The sequence below is a fragment of the Rhagoletis zephyria genome, unplaced genomic scaffold (genome assembly GCF_001687245.7).
Source record: "Rhagoletis zephyria isolate East Lansing unplaced genomic scaffold, Rhagoletis_zephyria_1.1 Rzeph_scaffold_01307, whole genome shotgun sequence".
Classification (NCBI taxonomy): Eukaryota; Metazoa; Arthropoda; class Insecta; order Diptera; family Tephritidae; genus Rhagoletis; species Rhagoletis zephyria.
This window is the reverse complement of record NW_016158391.1, coordinates 69,274-77,979: the sequence shown is the minus strand read 5'-3', so window position 1 is coordinate 77,979 and position 8,706 is coordinate 69,274.

Here is an 8,706-nt window from a genome sequence, read left to right as displayed (position 1 = left end):
TTCATACATTTGGAATATTGCTTATTTACATTTATTTGAATTTGCGTTGTATCTCTAATCGTTCTCGAATTGAACGCTAATGTAGTTATCTAACTTCGTCATCGAATTGAGAACGATTAGTGAATTACCTTGGATATCTAATGTAGAAATCCAAATTTCTCTAGCGTTAGAGACTGTGTTTGTTCGTTTTGACAAATAAGTCCATTTTGTAAACTCTCTCCTAAAGCTATTGACTTCGCAGCTGAATTACACCGATTCACTGATCCTAGCACCCATGATAAAAAGATAGAAGGTAGTTTCACTTAACCCTAGAACACACACCCAGAAAATACCACGTAAACACACACCCGGGATACGTTTGTACCCGGGACCTTATTTTGCGGTTTTTTTAATGCTTATTCAACCGATTTCTATGATTTTTTTTTTTGAAATGTATATTTTAATATATAACAAGTATTTTGTCTTTTGTTTCATTCGAATATTCCTACTGGTTCCAGCGATATGGGCAAATAAAGTCAGGACATGCAACAGTGGATTTTTGTTTTTGTTGTTGTCCTGATAAATGCAAAACAAAATAATATAATTTATAATAATATACTTGTAGAGTAACAACGAATACACATTTTGGTTTTTATTTCATTGAAATATTCTACCTGGTTCAAAAGATATGTGCAAAAAGGTCGCGCAAGGTATGGGTACGTAGGTAGCAAATACACTGGTATAACTGGTTTTTGTATTTTATATGCAGCTGCAAGGGTTGTTTTCACACGAGGTGTTGTTATAAATGCTGCCTGTTGATATTTTCATTATTGTTTTGGTGCTCAAAAGTGTAAGAAGTGAAAATATAAGTGAAAATAAATATAACTGAAACTATAAATAACTGGATACGAAATGACTTCAAGAAGAAACGAATATTTATCAAGTGCAGCATATAGAAGGTAAAAAATGTAAAATAAGCAACAATGTAAACATATACTAATTTTTTTTATTATGCAGGCTAACTGAGGAACAGCGAGAATCATATATACAATCTTTATTTGATGAAATTTGTGACGATGACGCTCCCTATGACTTTGACTCAGAAGATGAAGAAGAAATTCAAATCAATGACATTGAAATTGCTGATGACGATGCTGAAGTTTCGCAAAGTGCCGCAGAAGTATTACCTGATTATGCGGACTATGAGGATGATGAAGAAGACGATGAAGAAGAAGAAGTAGAAGAAAATAATGAATTACCTGCTAGTGCCGAAAAATTTGTTGCACGTGATGGTACTGAGTGGATGAAAGAACCAAATGTAAGTCGTCAGGTACTCAGACAAAATATTATAAGAGAACGTTCTGGACCAGCTAGATGCACTGAAATGTTGTCAATAGAGCAAACATTCAAATGTTTCATGAACGTTGAAATGGCTGATATAATTATGCGCCACACAAATAAGTTAGCAAAAGAAACTTATAATGCTTACAACAATGCGCATCCAAACACAACTCCTAAGTCATGGACGCCTGTGTCAATAACAGAGCTGTATGCATTTTTTGGCATACTTATTATGACTGGTGCGAACCATAGCAATGGAGAACATGTTCGAGATTTATGGAGCGTCAAAAACTATCCTTTATATCGCGCCACAATGGGAGTCAACCGTTTCTGTTCGATATTGCGGTTCCTAAGATTTGACGATAAAAACACTCGTGCAACACGCTTACTAACTGATAAAGCAGCACCGATCAGTGAGTTGTGGACGATGATGAACAATAATCTTGCTGCACATTACAAGCCCAGCTCATGCTTGACGATTGATGAACAATTATTTCCTTACCGTGGACGCACACGGTTTACGCAGTACATACCGTCAAAACCTGCTAAATATGGTATCAAGGTTTGGTGGATTTGCGATGCCACAAATGCATATCCACTGCATGGACAAATATATACTGGCCAAGCAGAAACTGGTAGGGAAACGAACCAAGGCGAACGAGTGGTGAAGGATTTGTCTGCCAAATACCAAGGAAGTGGCCGAAACATTACAATGGACAATTTGTTTACGACCTTGCCAGTTGCAGAACTGCTTCTCACCTGGAAACTCACGATCGTTGGAACTTTGCGCAAAAACAAATCATATATTCCTCAAGAAATGAAGCAGAACAAAAACAGGACAATTGGTTCAACGACATTTGGCTTCAAAAATAATGTGACAATGTGCTCTTATGTTCCCAAAAAAAATAAAGCAGTAATTTTGCTTTCGACCATGCATAATGATGCTGAAATAGCTGACAGTGGGAAACCTGAAATAATTGAATATTATAATCGTACCAAAGGTGGTGTTGATCGAATGGACCAAATGTTTGCGGAATATCCAACACAAAGACAAACAAAACGATGGCCACTAGCGATGTTCTTCAACATGTTGGACATTACAGCTCTTGCAGCCTACATTGTCTACGATTTGAATAACCCTATGTTGCCTTGGAGAACAAACAACAAGCGTAAGCAGATCCTGCGCAGCTTGGCTGAAGCATTGTGTATGCCCATTATTGAAGCCAGAGCCATAAATCGTCAAGTGACGCGAAATTTTTCGACTAAAATTGCTATTGAAGCATATTTCAACCGACCGGTGGAATCAATGGTGTCAACAGCAGCATCAACATCTGCCGCAGCGCGCACGCCAAAACCTGTGTCCGGATCTTGCTATTTATGTTACGCACAAGAGGAAAAACGCCGTAGAAAAACCAGAAAGCTGTGCGACAAATGTAAGAAGCCAATGTGTCTTGAACATTCGGTCACATCAACAAATTGCTCTATTTGCCATGATTTTCCTTAGATATAAGATGCATTTTTATAATTTTTATAATAAAAGTCAATAATATAATGTGTGAAATGAATATTTTTAATTTTTCAAATAAAAAAATAATATAAAAAATGTTTTTTTTTTATTATTATGAGGATTTTTACTATTGGGGTACAAACGTATCCCGGGTGTGTGTTTACGTATATAATGTGTTTGGAAGGCTGTAGCTCCTGAACCAATGGTCCGATCTGGTTCAAATTTTGAATTTGAACTCAAAACTAAATAATCTTCCTAGATCCGAAGTGGTATAGAGGTATAGCGGTTCAAAAGTTACAACACTTCAAAGTTGAAAGTGGATACATTTATACCCGGGTGTGTGTTCTAGGGTTAATAATTTTTTTTACGGATACAGGCATTTTTGAAGTTTCATAACTTGTAAAAATTACAAGCGTCGTTGCCACAGTGTGCTTTTTGAACACTGCATGTGAATTAATCGTAGCGCTTTCGACAGAAGCAGCGAATCAAAATGGTTTTTAAAGCTAAAGTAAATCCCTTTCAATTGTGGCCATTGAGGCACAATTATGCCTTGTCCTTAAAACAAATTGGTCAAAAGTAGAGTCCTTTGAAAAAAAAACATGGAAAATCCACGGAATTTATTCCAAAAGAAAAAATTTATGTATTTTTTGTTATACTAGTATTATAGATTTTGAGACGAGCAACACGATTCCACTGTTCAAAATTCGAACAAAAAATTTTAACACCGTAATTTAAAAAATGCACTATTTATTTGCATGCAGCTGTGCATCCTTCACTCAATCAACAAGTGCAATTCAATACCTTTAATTTGAGCCAAGTTAGAAGTCTCTAGGCCCTCTGAGAGCCAAGTTATAGCAATTTTAAACCACACTTCGAAACTGCTGTACTAGATTTTACTCCGAAATTAAAAAAAATGCGTAAAATGTCGAATGAAGTCCGAAGTTTAACTTCAGAATCGTAATAATTTAGCTCTCAACGGGCCTAGAGACTTTTACCTTGGCTTAAATTAAAGGTCTTGAATAGCACTAAAACTAACATTTTGTTCGAAGGATATAAAACTGTGTGAAGGATGCACAGCTGCATGCAAATCATAAAAAATGCAATATATAATGCCTTTTTCAAATTGTGGGGTTGAATTTTTTTTTCGTTTTTTAAACTATGGAATCGTGTTTCTCGTCTCAAAATCTAAATTATTGGTATAATAAAAAATACATTTTTTTTTGTTTTTTAATATATCCGTTGGATTTTGCATGTTTTTTTTCGAAGACCACTATTTTTGACCAATTTTTTTAAGGTCCAGGAGTGATTGTGGCTCAATGGCAATATTTTTCGTTCAAGGGCAATTACATTAGCTGAGCAAAGCCATTTTGTTTCATATCAAAATATTGCTTCTGTCGAAAGCGCTACGATTAATTATTATTATTTTTTTTTTTAATTATCCTTGCATTTATTTGTTGGATCTGCTTATTTTACATCTATTAAGCCTAACAAGTTTAAAAATCTTATGTCTACGCCCTGTTAGTTTAACGTCGCTCAACGAAAGGCTGGTAGATCTCTTCTTCGCAGGCGTGTTATATTTGTTGTGTTGCACAGGCCACTTACCAGTGGATTTGGGTGGTTACGCAGTTTTATTTTATATTTTTCTCTGCTGGTGTCGATTACAGATTTTACCATCGGTATACCAAGGTCCCTATGTATATTTTCATTGCGGACATACCGCGGTGCTCCCGTTAAGGCCCTTAGCGTTTTAGATTGGAATCTTTGGATCCTGTCAATGTTGGTTGCACAGGTCGTACCCCACAGTTGAATACCATACATCCATATAGGCTTATTGACTGTATTTTATACAAGTACTTTATAATCTAGTTTCAGTTTTGATTTACTGTTTATAAGCCAGTTCACGCTAGCTGACTTTAGCTTAATTTGTGTAATCTTGGTGGATATGTGTTTGCGCCAAGTTAGTCTCCTATCAAAGTGTATTCCTAGATATGTCACCTCATTGGCTTGTGGAATATGGACATTATTTAATTTGATNTATCTATGTATATTTTCATTGCGGACATACCACGGTGCTCCCGTTAAGGCCCTTAGCGTTTTAGATTGGAATCTTTGGATCCTGTCAATGTTGGTTGCACAGGTCGTACCCCACAGTTGAATACCATACATCCATATAGGCTTATTGACTGTATTTTATACAAGTACTTTATAATCTAGTTTCAGTTTTGATTTACTGTTTATAAGCCAGTTCACGCTAGCTGACTTTAGCTTAATTTGTGTAATCTTGGTGGATATGTGTTTGCGCCAAGTTAGTCTCCTATCCAAGTGTATTCCTAGATATGTCACCTCATTGGATTGTGGAATATGGACATTATTTAATTTGATTGGGGGGCATACTTGCGGTCTGAGTGAAAATGTTGTATGTTTACTCTTCTGTTCGTTGACTTTTATGCGCCAGTTTGCCAGCCATTCTTCTATGCGTAGTAAATGTTCCTCTAGTACTCTTGAAGCTCTGTTGGGACATTTATTACGACTTACTAAGGCGGTATGGATGTGAGGTGGATGTGAGTATATCCTTGCTAGTTGGAATATCTGAAGTGTAGATGATATACAGCATAGGCCCGAGTACACTACCTTGAGGAACGCCAGCCGTTATCGACATGTCTTTTGAAGTGAAATTAGATACTTTTACAGCAAATTTTCTGTTAGTTATGTATGATTCAAATATTTTGTGGAATTCCGGCGGCAACAATTTTTTAATTTTATATATAAGACCGTCGTGCCACACTTTGTCGAATGCTTGTGCCACATCGAGAAAAATTGCAGAGCAGTACTCTCTGAGCTCAAATGCCCTTCTGATTTCATTTGTAATTCGATTAACTTGTTCAATTGTACCATGTTTTTCTCGGAAGCCAAATTGGTGTGCTGGTATTAAATTGCGTTCATGGAGAAACGGCGATATCTTTGATAGGAGTACTTTTTCGAATACTTTGGAAATACAGGGCAGTAAGCTTATTGGTCTGTATGAGAACGGCTGTGTTGCGTCTTTCTTTTGGCTATCATGATTATCTTTGACCTTTTCCATGATTTCGGAAAGTAACCGAATTTGAGGATAGCGTTGAAAAGGTCAGAAAGAATTGCTAGTGCAACATTCGGTAGCTCTATTAGCATTTTCGGAATCATAAAATCAGCACCCGGCGATTTCTTTGGATTAAGCTGCTTTACTGTAGCTTTTACTTCTAAAGAGTTCGTCTCGCGAGGTGTGTATAGCTCATTTGTATTTTTAGTTAGCCGTGGCAGCCAGAAGTTGTTCGTTGGACAGTTTGGCTGAAACACATTCTTTAAATGGTGTGAAAAACACTCGGCTCACTCCTGCTCACTACGATCCCAGGTACCACTTTGGTTCCTAATTGGCATTTCCGTAGCCACTGGTGGTTTGAAGTATTTTAGCGATTTCCATAGAGACTATCTTTCAGTAGAATTCGGGGAAAGCTTCTTAATGTACCTTTGCAAGTTGCGATCCTCTGGACGTTTGAGTGCTTGTTTCAGTTTTCTACTGGTAGCTTTATACAGTAGCTGTGAGGTTGGTGAGCGATGGCTCTGCCACTGTCTTCTTAGGCGCCGCTTTTCTGCCCCAAATTTTTCTATTTCGGTATTTGTAACTGATGTATGCATAGGTGGTACTTGGACTTGATTTGGTGTTGCTAGGCCAGCGGCTGAAGTAAAGGTTTCTTTAAAATGTCCAACAAGGGAGTCTATATCCCCCTCGCAGTTAGGTGCAGCGTCCAATTTAAGGTGACTACTGATGTACTTTTTATATTTAATCCAGTTGCTGTTATTTGAAGTTAGACGAGGCTCTATTTCGATATTTTGGGTCTGTTGATATAGTTTTATTAATATTCCTGCCAGGAATCTATTACCCAGGCTATCAAAGAAATCTTTAAAGTCATTTTCAGAAATTAAAAATCGCGGTGGGCAATAAATAGCCGATAGATTCAAGTCTCGGTCGCGGTTTCATAAATATATGGTAGTTGCTTGCAGACAGGCTGTTGATTTTGAGTCTAGAATATTGTGCTTTAGGCGATTTCTAATCAGCACCACTGTGCCTCCAAAAGCTTTACTATCTGGGTGATTTGTGGCATAGAATTTGTATCCAGGTATGCAGAAATTATATTTATTTGTTAAATGTGTATCGGACAGTAGCATAACATCCATGTTATATTCAGTGAGAAATTGACTGAGTTCTAATCTACGCTGGTTTACACCGTTAGCATCCCATAAGCAAATTTTCAATTCACTCATTTTTTATTCACTAAAATTTGCAACAATTGGTTTTGAGCCTTTATGAGGTCTTGAATCATATTTTGCATAGTAGACATGAATTGAGTCATACAATGGGTAAGATTCAATATCGTTCCTTCTATTCCACAAGTAGGGGGGTTTGGCTGCATTTGCTCAGTATTATTCCTTTGAATATTTGCAAATGTTTCTTGATTGGAGTTTGATTCCGCCGTGCTTGGCTGCGTTTGTAGTTTTAATGCATCGGCAAAAGAAATGTTGGGAACTCGCTGCGCGTTGGCAAAAAAGGCTCCTGGTGTAGTGGTTGATGGCGTGAGGTGTTGGTATGTATAAGAGCTACTTGGAGTGGTAGAAGAGCGTACGGCTGTGTTAAATCTTTGTATACAGGACATCCCCTATAATTGTCGGTGTGGTTACCTCCGCAAATACTGCATTTCTTTACAGCCACATCAGCTTTGATAGCCTTACAAGAAGCGGAAGCGTGAAGGTCGCCACAGGCAACACACACTGGACGCAAGGTACAGTATGTTCTGGTATGAACAAATTCTTGACAATTTGTGCACTGTACGGGACCGTTCCGCTTGTGCGGCTCCTCCACTGTTATTTTTCGGTGTAGAAGGTATCATAGGTTGTAGATTGGGTGCACTGCGTTTTTATACCCGAGCGCACTTGTGCACAAGGGTATTATAACTTTGTTCACATAACGGTTGTTTGTAACAGCCAAAACGAATCGAGATAGATATAGACAAATGTATACATAAATGATCAGAATGAAAAGAGAAATCGATTAAGCGGTGACTGTCTGTCCGTCCGTCCGTCTGTCCGTCCGTCTGTGCACACGATAACTCGAGTAAAAATTAAGATATTTAACAAAACTTGGTACGTGTACTTCTTCCGGGCGTAGGACGGATGGTATTGAAAATGGGCAAAATCGGACAATAAGCACGCCTACCTCCCATATAACGGTAATTTTCAGAAATACAAAAACTGCGATAATTTAGTAACTACTGAAGATAATTCACTCAAAATTGATATTTATAATAAATTTTAGACGAAAAATAACAATATTAACATATTTTGAAAATGGGCGTAGCCACGCCCACTTATGGTTACATATGTGTATCTTGGTAACCGCTGCATCAATTTATTCCAGTTGTTGGCCCTGGTACAGCATACCAAATGGCCGAAAATTTTTAAAATCGGACAATAACCACGCCCACATCCCATATAACGGTAATTTCGAGAAATACGAAATCCTCGATAAATCAGTAAATATTAAAGCTAATTTATTCAAAATGATGGTTGCAACAATTCTTTGCCAGGAAATACGTTTATGATAATATTTTGGAAAATGGGCGTGGCACCGCCCACTTATGATCACGTATATGTATCTCGCTAACCGTTCTAGCAATTTGTACCAAACTCGGTATGGTTATTGTGCTTGCCACATAAAAGTAAACCATTGAAAATTGTTGAAATCGGACTAAAATTACGGCCGCTTTTCATATAACGGTAAATTTCAGAAATGCTTGAAATTTCAATATTTTGAAATTTAAGGACGCTAGTTTACTTAAAATTTATAC